The following is a 16985-nucleotide window of genomic DNA, read 5'->3' on the forward strand; positions in this document are numbered from 1 at the left end:
TGTAGTCTATCACTTATGGGAACACCTCCCCTTACAATCGTCCTTGGAAATTACATATTATTGTCGGAATATGCAACATCTATTTGTCTACCTTTTTTTATAAATAAGAGAGAAAGGCGATGTTCGCCGAGCTTAAACTTCTCCCTTTTTTGTAACGACTACACATTCATGTTATATTTTCCTGCAATGTATAAATTAATGTTTAGCGACAACATTTCAACTGTGACCACAAAGTTAACTGCCATACAATTATTTAAATGCATCCGTCCGCTACCAATAGAAGCAGGATACACGATACCTATGCGTAATTCTATTTTGTATCTATATAATAGTAAAAAGGTCAACAGCAGGACACAATTCCTTCTTCCAGCATCCGAAAAAAATCAACATAGTTGCTTCTGCCGACGAAGCACGGTTAGGCCTGACATTAAGTCATGGACATTTGGTTTAAAGTTGTAATTTAAAAATTCTTAATTTGTCTTCCGGCATGTTCATTTTTAGTTTGTTCAAACGTTTCTTACGTCTATACTTTTGCATATCATCGGACTATAGCGTATTGAGGAATTGCACTTTAGCGCATACTATAGTACCATCGCACTTTAGCCTGGCTATCGTTCTTCGTATACCTTCGCACTTTAAAGTCCTACATATATCCTAGTCCAGTGATAATGAACGCCACACTAAAATCCAAATTGTACACAAGAAACTGAAATCAAAAACAATACAAGACTAACCTCACAATGGCCAGAGGCTCCTGACTTTGGACAGGCGCAAAAAAGCGACGGGGTTAAACATGTTTATGAGATCTGAACCCTGCCCTATACCTCTAGCTAATGTAGAAAAGTAAACTCATAACAACATGAACAACACGCACATTAAAATTTAGTTCAAAACAAGTCCAAGTGTAATGTTTTGTATTTTTCAATGTTTTATTTAAGAAAAAGGACACTGATGATGTCTTATAATATCTGAATTGCAGCTGCAAGCTTTTTAATATGGAATAAGTTGTGAAATATAATTCTCCTATACCGTTAAAGTTGCTATATATTGAGTAAGATGAAAGATTCAGAAACAGAAAATAGTGCTTATCTATTTTTTTAGCGGTTTAAGCTTTAGCAAGTGTATTGTGTGTGTTTGGTTTACTTTTAATCATATTTGTTGGTTAAACAGATATTAAAATTTGCAAGAAATTGTATTCATCATTTTACAAAAATCCCCAAAATCTAGAAAAACGGAACGTTTTATTGCAGTCATGTTGTTGATTCTTTTTCATGGCCATAGTGTTGTTTCTCTATTTTTTCTCCAATCTTGAACACAAACTCGTCATTACTGGAAACTTAGGAAAATGGAGATCAAGCGCTTAGAATATTAAACCACTAGTTCAGGCTTAATCGAAAAGAACATACAAGAGAGATGAACATATTTTAAAAAGACACAGTAGTTCTTACGCATGGCTGTATCTTTGTAAATAGGTTAAATATGTTGGTAGGTTTGGTATCAAATGAAAGCTAGGGCACTTGGAAACACGGTTGAATTCTTGTTGAAAAATTCATTCAAATAACAAAGAAGTATTTTAAATCATAAAATGTAGGGACGGTTTTTGTACTATAAAAATTCAAGGAACCATTACGCTCTAATACGTAATTAAAGGTACAATGTTGATTTTTTTAGCACAAGTTTGAATTTCGATATGGTAAACTGCCACCTTATTTAAACTTAAGACAAAGTAGCAATTTATTCTGGAAATTTTAGAATTTAACATAGAAAGCAATGGGCTATGAATAAGTTGTTTTATAACTTAAACATGTAAAAGTGCGACTGAGAAACAAAGCTAGTCTGTTTTTTTTTGTGCGTTCCTGATCAATGATCTAAAGAATTGTATGAGAAAATTGTTATCAAGTTCGAAGAAACACTTAAAATTCTAAATTGAAAAATTATCAATAAAATAAAAACGTGTGTAGAATACCATGTTCTCAATATATCATATCAAGCATAATATTTATTGTTCAAATAATTCATTTTCATCGTTTTATGGTTTAAATCGATAATCAACGTTTTGAAACAGTCCCTATATTTGAACTCGAGTATATATACATTTAGTATAATTTTTGCTAGCAAATATCTTAGTCTTACCTGTTATATATCATATTAGTGTTATACATTTGTTTGCTTTTCCCGACATATCAATATATATTCATAAGATACATGTGCTTTTATCCAAGTAATTTATAATCTTGCCGATAACTGGTTCGTTGTCAATCGATTCACGTCTGTTTTATTATAGAAACACATACATTTATTTTCGTACACACAAACACAGTCATTTACAATAATGCATTCCTGTGTTGATAAACACGTTAAAGATATAATAGTTATAATTTCATATCGATAAATGTTAAAATCAATACTTACCTTCAAAACAATATATTCCACTTCCTTGGAACCTACACGTCATATGTTTATATCTTAATTAATTCGAAAAGTATAAACCACATATTTACACAGTACCAAAATAGTTCACACGTCGCTATTCAATTCGTTATATAAAAGAAACAGTAGTATACCGCTGTTCGAAAGTTATAAATCGATTGAGGGAAAACAAATCCGGTTTACAAGCTTAAACCGAGTGAAACATATTGGGAATAAAGGGAAAAGAACGAAATAACAGAAACACTAAAATGCAACACGAAAACCAAACGACAATGTAAATTACACAGAGACGAAATATGAGATAAAACTGCATTTGTTCTGACTTGGTAAGGACATTTTAAGTAAAAATGGGGAATGGTGAACATAGTTTTGTGGTTAGCCGAAACTCTCCTTATGTTAGATATAACACCAAAATGACAACATTGCATGACAGGACTACAGTACAAAAAATGCAAGAACATTTAGGACAGAGAAATGCACAAATAAACAATACAATAATGCATGTCGACATGCTAAAAGTTATCAAAGGTACACAAAATGTACCAGGCTTATAATTGTATACGCCAGACGCACGATTCGTCTACAGAGGACTCATCAGTGACGCTTGGATCAAAATAATCGGATATAAAAAAAGAAATAAAGTTAATTAAGGTAATTGCATCTGATGACTCAACATTCCAAAAAGTTGTGCCAAATACGGCTAAAGTCATTATTGCCTGGGATAAGAAAATCCTTAGTATTTAGAATAATTCATACAATCAGTTAATTTATCAAAAAAATTAACAAAACAATTGACCGAAGTGCTGACTAACCATAGAATTAAAAAAAAAACATGTACAACTACCAATAGCAGTACACAAAAACAGCACAATAAAACCACGCATTGTCTATCACGCGACTAGGTCGTCGCCACAAAAAGTGACGTCACAGTTTTATTTCTTAAAATAATTGATATACAAAATATAGTTCAAGATTAGATTGGAGATTATCGTATTCGATGTTTTTATAATAAGAATATTAATAGAGAATTGTGTAGTAATTTGATAATTAAGGTGGTACCTTACACTACAGGGTGATAACTGTGTAAAATCAGCTAAACGTTTTAAATACGTCGTCTTGTTAGGATATATGAAGCTTCTCAGTGATCAAAATTTTGGTTTGTCAAACTGCTATACAACCAGTGTTTTTTTGTTTTTAGACAAAACTGTTGGTTTCAAATTTTTGAAATTTTAATATTTTTGTTAAAGGGTCAAAGTAAATACTTTGACAACATTTTATGAAAATTAAACAAGCCAAACTAATTCTAGTGAAAGTGTTGGGCACCACCTTAATTGTATTATCTAGCTATGTAGGAATTTCATTTGTGTACGTTTATCCGTTTTTAGATGGTGACGTTCCCTTGTCACAATCTTACGGTGTTTATATATCTCAACTTGTACGATTCGATCGTGTATGTAACAATGTTTTAGATTTTAACGACAGAAATTTATGTATTACTGAAAAAATATTACACCAGGGTTTTCCATATCACAAACTAGTCAAAACATTTACTATATTTTATCATCGGTATAAAGACATCATTCGTAAATATAGCTCAACATGCAGACTTCTTATACGTTCAAATATTTCACATCCAATTTTTTATGGAAATATTCTTTATAAAGCCAGAGGTGTCAGTATTCACCTCATAAACTTACAAAACCTTTGAATAGACTTATTAAGAATGGATATAATTACGATACTGTTGTCAAGTCATCAAAGATTGCATATTTTTGCGTTAATATTGAGTCACTGATAAGGTCTTTGCGTCGGACTAAACACATTTATTCTAAAAACAGTTGTTGGCATGACACGGGTTATGTTCTTCTCATATATGTTATGATGGTACGATACTAAACCCCTTACGGGAAAGATTGTGCCTGATGTTCATATGATGAAATCATAATCTTACAGTCAGTTTAATTGAAGTCTGGAGCTGGCATGTCAGTTAACTGCTAGTAGTCTGTTGTTATTTATGTATTATTGTCATTTTGTTTATTTTCTTTGGTTACATCTTCTGACATCAGACTCGGACTTTTCTTGAACTGAATTTTAATGTGCGTATTGTTATGCTTTTACTTTTCTACATTGGTTAGAGGTATAGGGGGAGGGTTGAGATTTCACAAACATGTTTAACCCCGCCGCATTTTTGCGCCTGTCCCAAGTCAGGAGCCTCTGGCCTTTGTCAGTCTTGTATTATTTAAATTTTAGTTTCTTGTGTACAATTTGGAAATTAGTATGGCGTTCATTATCACTGAACTAGTATATATTTGTTTAGGGGCTAGCTGAAGGACGCCTCCGGGTGCGGCAATTTCTCGCTACATTGAAGACCTGTTGGTTACCTTCTGCTGTTGTTTTTTTATTTGGTCGGGTTGTTGTCGCTTTGACACATTCCTCATTTTCATTCTCAAATTTATCATCCAGGTGTTTCATAAATGTTAGGTTTCCAGCATCACTAAAGCCACACGATCAAGAGACATTACTTCCAGTGCCAAATAGTTCATGCATTGGTTTTATGGATTCTTTTTATTAATATGAATGTTATGTAATCAACGCCGGTTATAAGTGATTACCGTAATTGCAAATTTAATTTGGACTGTATAAATTCGTTTTCTAGACTGTTGATAGGGTATTGTCCAATTGCAAGTACTCTATGCAAAATTTGAGCGAGAAGGTTTTATGTTTGCTGTATAAATTAACTTTAGACTGTGGATGGCATATTTCCAATTGCAAGTATTCATGCATATTTAGAGAAAAAATACATGTTTTAATAAATTTACTGCTCTACACTGTTTAATTAACTTTTAACTGTTGATCGCGTATTGTCCAGTTGCCAGTATTTCATGCATATTTGGAGAGAGCATAAGTTACAAGTTTTTAATGTTTTACATTTGTACTGTATGAATTTACTTTAAACTGTTGATTATACAGTTGCCGGTGTTTCACAATATTTAGAAGTAACATACAAATGTTAATGTGCAGAGAAAGGGACACTTCAACCCGTTAAATGTGCAGTTTAACTAAACAGTTTTGCTACAATATACATACGACATAGCCGAAATGACGCCCTCACTTTTACCCAGTTTTTCGGCCGGTTAAAACACGTACCTTATCTTTATTTTTAATGAAACGATAAAATCAGTATACCTTAATGAAATTGCAATAACCAAATAACGCTTGATATGGACACGTTTTTTGTGATAGGACACGTTTGAGGGTTAGTTGAGAAATGGACACGTTTTGGTGTTTTTTACAATCACACGCTTTGGCGATGATTTTAACTAGACTTGTTTTGGAGTTCAGTGACGTCAATGTGGACACGTTTGAGGGAATCGGACACGTTTGGAGGCAAGGACACGTTTCTGAGTGTTACATGTTTAATAAAAATTCACAGTGAATGTTTTTTTTTCTGCGATAAAACTTTCTCTACTGATAATTTAGAAAATAGAACCAGTATATACGGTTGATCATCAAATGTAAGGTAACGAAAACGACAATCATGATTTTGAAAAACAGATGAAACAATAGTAGTAATCATGTTTTATTATAGTGCCGCTTCCTCATTTAAGAATTGAATGCTTTTTTTGAAACTTCATTGGGATGAAAAAGCATTGACAGAAGTACATTTTGAATGAAGCGCGAAAGCGCTTCATTCTAAAAATGTTCGCACGGTCAACGCTTTTACAACCCTTTGAAGTTACAAAAAGAAGCATTCAATACTTATAATTACATTTTTTAGCTATGATCAGGAAAACACGAATTTTATCACTTTTTTTACTTAATTCACCTGTGCACTTTATTGTGGGAACACGTGTTATCATGAATGAAAAGTTTTATTGAGTAATGCAATTGCTGAAGAAATAACAAGTGATGTGCAGTTAGCCAATCAGAATAAAGTATTACAATGAAACATACATCGAATGTAATTATTTAAATATACTTCGCAAAGACCTACAAAGAGTAAACATACATGACAGTATAGGAACCTTAGTTTCGAAATAAGGTCTCATTTTATGAAAATTTTGCTTTGAATTGAGGTCAGTGAAGCACTTACTCCGAGCAGAGGAAAACCTAAACACACTAGCAAATCACTAACACAGGTTACGACTAAGTGCAAGAAAATGATAATAATGCTTCGTAAAGATATAAAGTCTGAAAAGAAAGCATCTAAAAAATCATTTTCCTTTAATGTTACTTTCGAATATCACTTAAACTTAAAAAAAACTGACCCCTTTATTCTTTATGTTTCTCATCAGAGTGTTAATATCAAATTAATGTCCTGGTTGAAATTGGATATGGTGTGTTTGTTGTTGTACATTTGGTACTTTGTATAAGACTGTTAAAAGAGGGACGAAAGATACCAAAGGGACAGTCAAACTCGTAAATCTAAAACAAACTGACAACGCCATGGCTAAAAATGAAAAAGACAAACAGAAAAACAATAGTACACATGACACAACATAGAAAACTAAAGAATAAACAACACGAACCCCACCAAAAACTAGGGGTGATCTCAGGTGCTCCGGAAGGGTAAGCAGATCCTGCTCCACATGCGGCACCTGTCGTGTTGCTAATGTGATTACAAATCCGGTAAATAGTCTAATTCGGTAGGTCAAATTCATGAAAGGGAAGGGGATTGTAGTTACGACGTAAGGAACATATCCGATATCATTTGTGAAACGGTTATTCCATAACGGTCAACCAACTCGTGATGGCGTCCGTAAAATTTAAGTTAATGCATGATTGTGCTTACTATTCAGTATGTGTATAAGTGACCATATGAACGTTAAATAAAGAACAATTGCATATTAGACTATCAATAATTTCCCCAAACGTTGACTTTTAAAGCCCCTATTCACAATCATTGATCCGCATTTGCAGACTTTCAGTTGTTTGCAATAGAAGTAACGTTGTCACTCCGTACTGTCAAGATTGATATTGTATCGCAGCCCTAAGTGATATACAGTATTTATTGATTTACAATTTACATGTATATTATGGTTGTTCTGTGTGTTGTTTTAGTTTTGGTATGCAAAATGTCCTTCCGATAATACGTTCAAGGACTTACGACTTCTAAATTGAAAAAGTGACTGAAAATTTTGCAAAGTTAATCCATGTCCATGATACATGTATATTTTGTTTTGACGTTTTTTTTAATACCTAAGATATCTTAATTTGACCATCTAGTATTGTACTTACTGAGAGGTTTACTGTAAACAATTGTAGATAAATGTCAATATATGTATGCGGTCGTTTATATAAAAAAATATGGATTAATATTCGATGTTCTGTTTTGCACATATTCTTTCAAAAACGTCAATTAGTTAATAAATACAATTGTCGTTATATGTAAAACTAACTACACCATTACTCTCTATAGTAAAGGGTGGTAACGTGTTCCAATATAAATTAATTAAAGTGTTTAATCATTGTTTAAATTCACTAAGATCGGACACAACAATTAGTTATTTTGCATGTATGTGCCAAGATCTTTCATTGAAAATTGTTTTTTTTTTAATTTCCGAATTGACTGTCCATCTTGTGTCTTTGGCCTATCTCTAATTGCATTGTCGTAAATGTTATCGATATCGTCCATCCGTTTAAAGGCGATTTTAAGTTGTGTATTTTGAGAAATCTCTTCAAATTTCGAACATTTTTTCAAGCTTTGAATTTGTTTCCGAGATGCTACATCAATGCATCCAGTCAGGTATCCATTTAAATTGTACTTTTCCGCTTCAAGAATTTTGATGATAATTTGTACTGATGTGATCGAATCTGACTTAGACAAAACACCCTTTATAAGGAACTTTTCAATTCTTTCCTTTAAATCTTTCGTTTGATATTCCTCGGCTAAAGGAAGCATATGATGAACAGTGGCTTCTGAAACAATCCAAAATATGCAAAAACATAACTTATATAGGATTTGCATTGAATATAATAATGACTTTTCTTAAAAACATGAATGTAGTTAATTGTTTTATTTTGTTATATCTTTTAAGAAATATAAAGATATCAGTTATGATAATCTATAGCTAACTATTAGGTATGAACTTTGTTCTTATGGTGTGTATTTGAAAAAATGATGTACATTGTATGTAATGAGAAATTGTGCACCTTTAAATTGTTATGCTTATTCATGCACAACAACATTTGTAATAATAATGTTTTTTTTTCGAGCAATTTTTTTTCTTTTTTAATTTAATTTCATTGCTGTAGTAAACAAAACTATGAAAAATCCTATTTTGTTAGGGTAATATTTTTTTATTTGTGTTACACATTTGATTGGATGAGTTGATTTTTTTTATAAATGTCAATTGTCATAGTTGATAAATACATGTGCAATTCTTATTGATTAAAAACACTTTTAGGTTTTCCAAATCTTCCCCTAAGCTGCAAACTTTAGTTTTAAATTTAAGTAGCAGAAACTTTTTGCGGTCAAAAGTAAAAACACAAAAATACGTATACTGAACTCAGACAAAAATTCAAAAAGGAAAGTTCAAAATCAAAAGGCAAAACCAAAAGTCCAAACACATCAAACGAATGGATAACAACTGTCATATTCCTGATTTGGTACAGACGTTTTCTAATAAATTCACTATAACGTTGCAGCATGGTAGTATATTTGCATTTACCTGTTAGTACATCTGCAAATCCCGGACATAAATAACGTACAAAATGAACAAAATGACTGTGCTTTTTGTCAGGGAAAGGTATTTCTTTCATCGATCCTTCAAGAAATTTCGAACTAAACATTGTCTCAAACACAGGCGACACGGCTATCAGATGCTCCTTTTGTAGATAGAGCTTCCTTTTGTCAAATACCAAAACGATGTTTGATTCATTGAAAGGAGAAGCCAAGTTTTCATCATCGTTTTTTATCTCTTCTAAATCCTCATTTGAGTAGGTTTCGTCTTCACTACTCGTATCATATTTTACACTACATTCTGCTCGAGTTGGGTAACACGTTGCTTTATCACTAGATTTTTGCATTGCATTAAACATCAATTACTTTTTAACCTAGAAATAAAACATGTATGTCAGATTTGAAGCCAAGTTTTCATCATCGCTTTTTATCTCTTCTAAATCCTCATCTGAGTCAGCTTCTTCTTCTTCTTCTTCTTCTTCTTCTTCTTCTTCTTCTTCTTCTTCTTCTTCTTCTTCTTCTTCTTCTTCTTCTTCTTCTTCTTCTTCTTCTTCTTCTTCTTCTTCTTCTTCTTCTTCTTCTTCTTCTTCTTCTTCTTCTTCACTACTCGTCACATCATTTACTATCCCTACTGTTTGAATTTGGTTATAATTTTCTGCCCTTCTAGACTGGTCCATTTAATCTAATCTCAATTAAATGTAATCCTGGTAATAAAACATTGTATGTCAAAGTTGAATTATAAAATATAGATATATCGTCATTAAGATATGACCATTTTGGTTTGAATGACTCATTTGCGTACAAAAAAATACACAATTGTTAATAAATACAAAAAGACAAAGACATCTTACATATTTTCAAACAGTGTGAAATTATTCTAATTAGAAGAACAGATTTATAGAAAAACCAACAGTTTGAAAAATAAACATAAAATTCACTACTGAAAGAGATGAGATTAAGATATTGTATGTTTCACCTTTTAAACATTTAAACAATAAATTAAATAACCATTACCTGTTTCTCTGTCTATTTCATTACTGTACTATTTTTTTTAAGAATAAACTTGTTAACCCGAGATAACTTATATTATAACTTTTCATTTACGAATTTTATCTCGTATTTTCATAGCGAAATTATATCAGTTTGAGTGTACGCATGATATCACGTTATCACGAGTGTTGACATAAATTAACCAATAACATGAAATAGAATAGACCTAGATACAAAACGACGTCGCTAAGGTTGTTCTATTTATGTTGATGTTTAAATCGGGTTGTGTGATCATCGGATTACAACTCTGAATGTTATCATTTGGCATCTGGACTAAAACACACTAAAGTCTGATATAATATATCATGTACATGCATCTGATTTCTGTTTATTTCAGACTTATTGTATTTGAATATACGTTTAAGTATGTAATACTTTTATTTGACATCTAGTGTCCCTTTAAAAGGGCTTTATTGTCAATACCTGTACACTGGATGCTTGTCTCATTAATAATTAGCTTCTGTAATCTATGAAATATAGTATGTCTCGCACTTTTCTAATTATTTTGAAGATTTGTTATATATTATGAGTGTTCCTTTAAGAGGGAGAATACATTCTACATTTTAACTTTCTTGGGTATGATAATATGTCAATACTAAAATTTAAAATGAGAAGAGAAAATATGATTAAATATTTTCATTAAAATCATAAAAAAAGGATTATTCAAAATGTCAGGTGTGATCATTGATCGAAATTTAACATCGATTTAATGACCCGAACCTTCATACGATTGCGGATATTACACAATAAATGTTATCACTATATAAGGAAATAATTATACAAACAGTATCAATACTATGCCTTAATAAAATAAGCATTCATATGCCAACTACACTTTTCACTTTAACCGTACAACAATTTTTATTTTATTTTTCATCATAGTTAATGCTAATGTATGGTATACGTTTTATAATATTATAAGGCGCATGCATATTTTCTTGTTTGATGATAAATGATCCAAATATACATCAAGTCAACATAGAACATGAAGATATGACTTTAATTTTACTAAGTTGAGATATGAAGGCCACGACTGTAGAACCACTTCTTTTAACCAAGAACCAAGACCATTACCAACTCAACACCATCATATGAAAATGAAAGATATGATACCTCTTAGATTAATAATCAATTATTTGACCGAGAAAAAAAAAATACACAATTAAACAAAACTATACCCATCTGGTTATTGTGGAAAATACTTTTGTAATGTTTGTGAGGTTATTGTGAACATAAAAACTATGACTATAAATGGGTCAACACAGCCGAAATTATAATTTGACTTGCATAGGAGGTATAACCCTTAAACAATCATTCTGATTATCATCTGCGTTTAATTTTGCATATACTATAGAAACTTTTAAGTGAACAAAGTATAAGCAAAACACGATCAACAAAAAAGTCAACAAAGTCGAAACTATCCGACCACTTTTGACAGGGGTTATCGTCTTTGCATAATGATAGTTTACTTTTTTGTGCTTTTAGTGAAAGAATGTTTGAATAAAGTTTTAAATTTAAATTAAACACATACCACAAATGTATAGTACTTGGACAAATTTTCTATCAATGATCACAGATATGTTTACATGTCGAATGGTTTATCATGTGTACGTCATTTGTGTAATAAGTGTGTAAACAAACAACAACGAGGTTAAATGTATTAAAGATTATCAATGATATAACTATCCACCAAATGAAGTGTATGTTCTAGTTAGTGATATTTTGGTTGATTTCTAATAGCATTTGAATCTAACACATGTTATATCATTGTTAAAATAAACTCATCATAGATACCCTGGTTGAAATTTTGTATTTGCCCCAGACGTGCGTTACATCTACAAAATACTCACAAGTGACGCTCGAATAAAAATATTTAAAAAGTCAAAAAAAAATACGAAGTTAAAGGTCATTCAGGAACTAAAATCCTTAAATAGTTTGCCAAAACAGCAAAAGTAATATTTTCCTGATGGAGATTAGCCCTAGTATTTAAAAAAAAATCAAAGTTTTATAATTCTTGATTCATAAATATGGGGCGTTAGCTGTCAAGTTGATGTTCAACGAAATGACTCAAGTTGTTATTATAACATTATGTGATTTTAAACATACTAAATCGTATATCCCAAAAAAAAACACGTTACGGTTCTTTAAAAAAACTATTAACAATGCATCAACTCGAAAAAATCTGTACAGGATGAAGAATGTCCAATTAGTTACCTTCAAGTCTGCTATGTTTTTGAGCTTATTTTGACATACAAATGACATATTAGATCCAAACTGAATGCTTGTATAGAAATAGCATTTCCATATTCTAGTTTTATATTTACTTGAAACAAAATAGAATAGCAAAATCGTAGCTTACTAACTAACGATGAACTACAGATTCTGGTTAAGCTTAAGTTTGTGGATGTCAGCCGAAATAGAAAAAAAATAGCCAACCGTACGGCCTGCAACTAGGCAATCAAGCCCCCCCCTTTCAACATGTAATATACGAAATAATCCAATTTGGAAAACTGACTGACTATTTTATATCAAATTAATTAAATAAAACAATTATGGCATACATGGACCAACGACAACCACTGAACTACAGGCTTCTGACTTGGTTCCATCATTTATAAAAGTATAATTATGGAGAAATATTTATCCGCTTTTAGTTTGATTAATGTTGTCAAAATAAGCTAAGAAACATCGCTGATGAATTATTCATTTGTAAGGCAATAGTTCGACCTCATGTTATCCGTATTCATGCGACTTCCAATTAAATCATTTTTAAAACAAGAGATGGGTTACGCATACACTTGACATTTTAAAGAATAAAAGAAAAAGAATTTAAACATCGAAAGAGAAACAAAAATAAATCATTTTGTTGATTGCTTCGATCTGCTAAAGCTCATTCATATAATGAAAATAGTATAGGAAACACAAAAAAATATAAGTTATAGCTAGTCATTAGTTAGCTTCAGTAGGTAAACAAATGATATTAAGCAAGCATAACTTAACACACCCTTAGCATCAATGGACCACTCACACTATTAAACAAAAGATCTAAAAATACTGAACTCCAACGAAATTTCAAAACAGAAAGACCCATATCAAATATTAAAATCAGAAGACAAACACATTAAATGATTGGTAAACGACTGTCATATTCATGACCTGGTGCAGAAAAGATTAATGGTGAATTAAACCTGGTGTTTATGCTTATAGCTAGCTACACATCTAAATAGTATGACTTCGCTAATTTTGTTGCATCAATAGGAATACATCAGATTTTTTGTTTTTGTTTTCTTTTTCTGTTATTTGTCCAATACATTTTGGTGCACTCATACAATGTAAACAAGAATACCGTGAAAGCTAGTTTTCCAAAACCTCTTTGTTATTTTCCGATACCACATTTCCTATGTTATTCTTTCTGACATAAATCTGACCGTCCCCAAATGCAAACAAGAAGAGAAATATTGTCTTTTAACCATGATAGTGACTGAAAAGGAAAAGGAATAATTTTCTAGCTTTTAAACAAAATAGTTTAGTAGTTTTTTTTAACTTTTAATGAAATCAAAAGCACATGTCTTATTAGACTAAAAAACAAACAAGATTAAGTTTGTTATGTGTTATCATAATATAGTAGATGTGTTTAAATTAAGAGGTTTCAGATAAAGACAAGTTTATATGATTTTATTAAATGCCTCTACCCCTTGAGACAAAAAATCGAGCAACACTTTGTATTTTGATTAAAAACTAGTTTTAAATCAATTAATTTTAAGATTGAAGCTGGTATTTGGTTAATTTCCATGATAAGAATTTAGTTCTATATAAATGATACATTCGGAAGTCGTCTTAAGTAGTTTTTTATCCAGAAATTCGCATACGAAGCCTTAGAATTGCAACACGGAAAACTAGGGAGAGCACTAAAACGACTGTTTTTGTTTTCAGGTAATAGAGAATGTTTCAATTCCTTCCGTGCAATACATTTTATGGTACTAAGAATTCTCAAAAAAAAAATTTTTATACTTGAACTTACTTAGATAGTTTTTCTTCGTTTCAAATTTGCCACCTTAACTTGGCACACGACAAATTAAGAAAACAAATGGTGCGTCGAACCTGCTTTTATAGCGTGCCCAACCTCCCGCTTTTATTGCAATGTCAAATATAACATTGAAATGACAACATTACATTACAGGACTACAAAACAAATAAATGGGATATCATATTGGACAGTGAAACACACGATAAGTAGCTAACAAAAGGTACCAGGTTTAAAATTTAATACGCCAGACGCGCGTTTTGTCCACACAAAACTAACCAGTGACGCTCAGATGAAAAAAGTTTAAAAAACAAAACAAGTGCAAAGTTGAGGAGCATTCAGGACCAAAAGTTCCAAAAAGTTGTGCCTTAAACGGCTAGGTTTTCTGCCTGGGATAAGAACATTCTAATTATTTAGAATGAAACATGAAACATGAAAACGTAATTTAACGCCTATTTCTACATATACAATATGTATTCAATGGCGTTGTACATAAATGGCATATAAAATACAAAAATACTATACAAAAATACAATATGTATGTACTATACCAAAAATTGAAAATATATACTGTGATACACAAGAAAAAAGTCAGAAAAGTTCAAAATAATTTTCAAAATACAATGTTTTCAACCGACATTTGAAAGTATCCAAAGTTCAGAGTTTCTTACATTTGTACCTAGTTCATTCCACAATCTTAGCCCAATAGTACTAAAGCTTCTATCTGAAAAAGTATTCTTTTTTTATATGGGACTGCATAACAACCAATAGATGACTCTGACGACCTTAATACACGTTTCATCGCTTAAGGATTTAACAAATTGATCAAATATGACGGTGCATTAACTACATGACAGTTTTCCATATATATTAAGATTTTAAATGTAATTCTGGCTTTGATCTGTAGCCAGTGTAAGTCAAACAATGCCTGATTGGCACTATCATACTTAGAACGGTTAAACACAAGTTTGGCACGCATATTCTGTATACGTTGCAATTTATATAAATCAGTTTGTGAAATTCGAAAAAGTATAACATTGCAATAATCTAATGTGATATAACCAAAGATAAGACCAAAATTTCAGTTGCTTCTTTCGATAGATAGGATATTATGCACTTTATTTTGTGGTAGCTCATCATTGCTGTCTTACATTTTTTTAGTGAAATGGTCTTTGAAGTTTACAATCTCTTCCAGAAAAGCTCATAAGTACCGTATATATGTTTTTGATTTTATAACATCTCCACAAATGATTATTTCTTTAGTTTGACATCTACAGAGTTGGTGTCCACTGACAAAGAGAATACACTCTGTTTTCGCATTGTTCAATTTTAGTCTGTTACTGTTTATCCAGGTGTTTATATGAACAGAGCAGTCCTGTAGGTCACGAATTGCATCCATCTCATTCGTTAATGTTGGCACGAAACGTTTATTAGCAGTATGGTCGTCGGCAAATCCGTACACAGTAATAGATGGTGGAATAATGTCGAATAGAGTTCCGGCGTAGACAAAATAAAGCCAGGGACCTAAGCAACTTCCCTGTGGTACGCTTCACTCACGTTGTCGCTCTGATGATGTTGTAGAGCTGACATTTACACGACATCTTCGAAGTCTCAAATAGGAATCGATCCATTTAATTGCGGTTCCATTTACACCGTTATGATATTTGAGTACTTTTATCAAAATACTATGATCTACAGTATCATATGCTGCACTTAAATCAACGGCGATCATAGCGGTGACTTCTTGATGCTCCATCCCATCGAGTATGTCATGAACAAGTCGTAGAAGGGCCGATTCGCACGAATGGAATTGACGATACGCAGATTGGTTTGAAGGAAGGAGATCATGATCTTTCACGTGTTCATTCAGTCTATATAGCTCACATTTTTCAATTAATTTAGACAGGAAAGACAAGTTGCTTACTTGTCTTTATATACCTATATGGAGTTATTTTCTTTCAGAACGACAAGTCATTCTTTTTCAGAATCAACCCAGACGATACCATTTTTCAATGAAATATGATCAAAGGCATAAAATAATGACCTGTGTGAGGTCATTATTTTCTTGATAAAAATGCAGTTTATAATTTACTTCAAAATTTTATTCGTCTGATAGTTTTTTGTTGCCGATTGGGAAATTTGTATTTAAAAGTTCAATCAATGATAGATGTAAAATTTACCTTCATTGCCCGCATTTTAATTTTAGAAACAAATAACGCATGAAATTCAATAAAGAAACATTATCGTATATGTGCCAGATGTAACATATTCGTGTGTTAGATTTTAAAAACCTGATTGAGTCACACTGAATAGGTTGTTTGATTTTTGGTTGCTTGCTTAACGTCCAGTGGCACATATTTTATGCATGTTCAGGACGATAAACGCTGAAAAAGAAATCATACGGTGACCTACATGTATTTATATTCGTCTTTCTGTCAGTTCTTAACTTTTCTATATTTATGTTTACCTTTTACTCTATCAAATGATCAACTAGTAAGATAATCTTATATTCTATTGAATAACATTAACGTAACTCAGAAAAGGGTCGGGTACATGCGGAGGGAATGTAATTATATCATGATTATCTGTTAATAAAATGTACTAGTATTGCTATTCAAAAGATAATCTTTCTGAATTTTTCATTCGATTCAATACAATTTGTTAAAAAAAAAACACTTTTCCGCGATAGAAATGACATTACAAATAGAAAAAAAAACCCATACCCCTCCCCTTTTCCATAAACTAAGTGGTACAATAAATTACTAACAATGTGTCTTGTATTTGTCATACACCGTTATC

The sequence above is a fragment of the Mytilus trossulus genome, chromosome 13 (genome assembly GCF_036588685.1).
Source record: "Mytilus trossulus isolate FHL-02 chromosome 13, PNRI_Mtr1.1.1.hap1, whole genome shotgun sequence".
Taxonomy (NCBI): Eukaryota; Metazoa; Mollusca; class Bivalvia; order Mytilida; family Mytilidae; genus Mytilus; species Mytilus trossulus.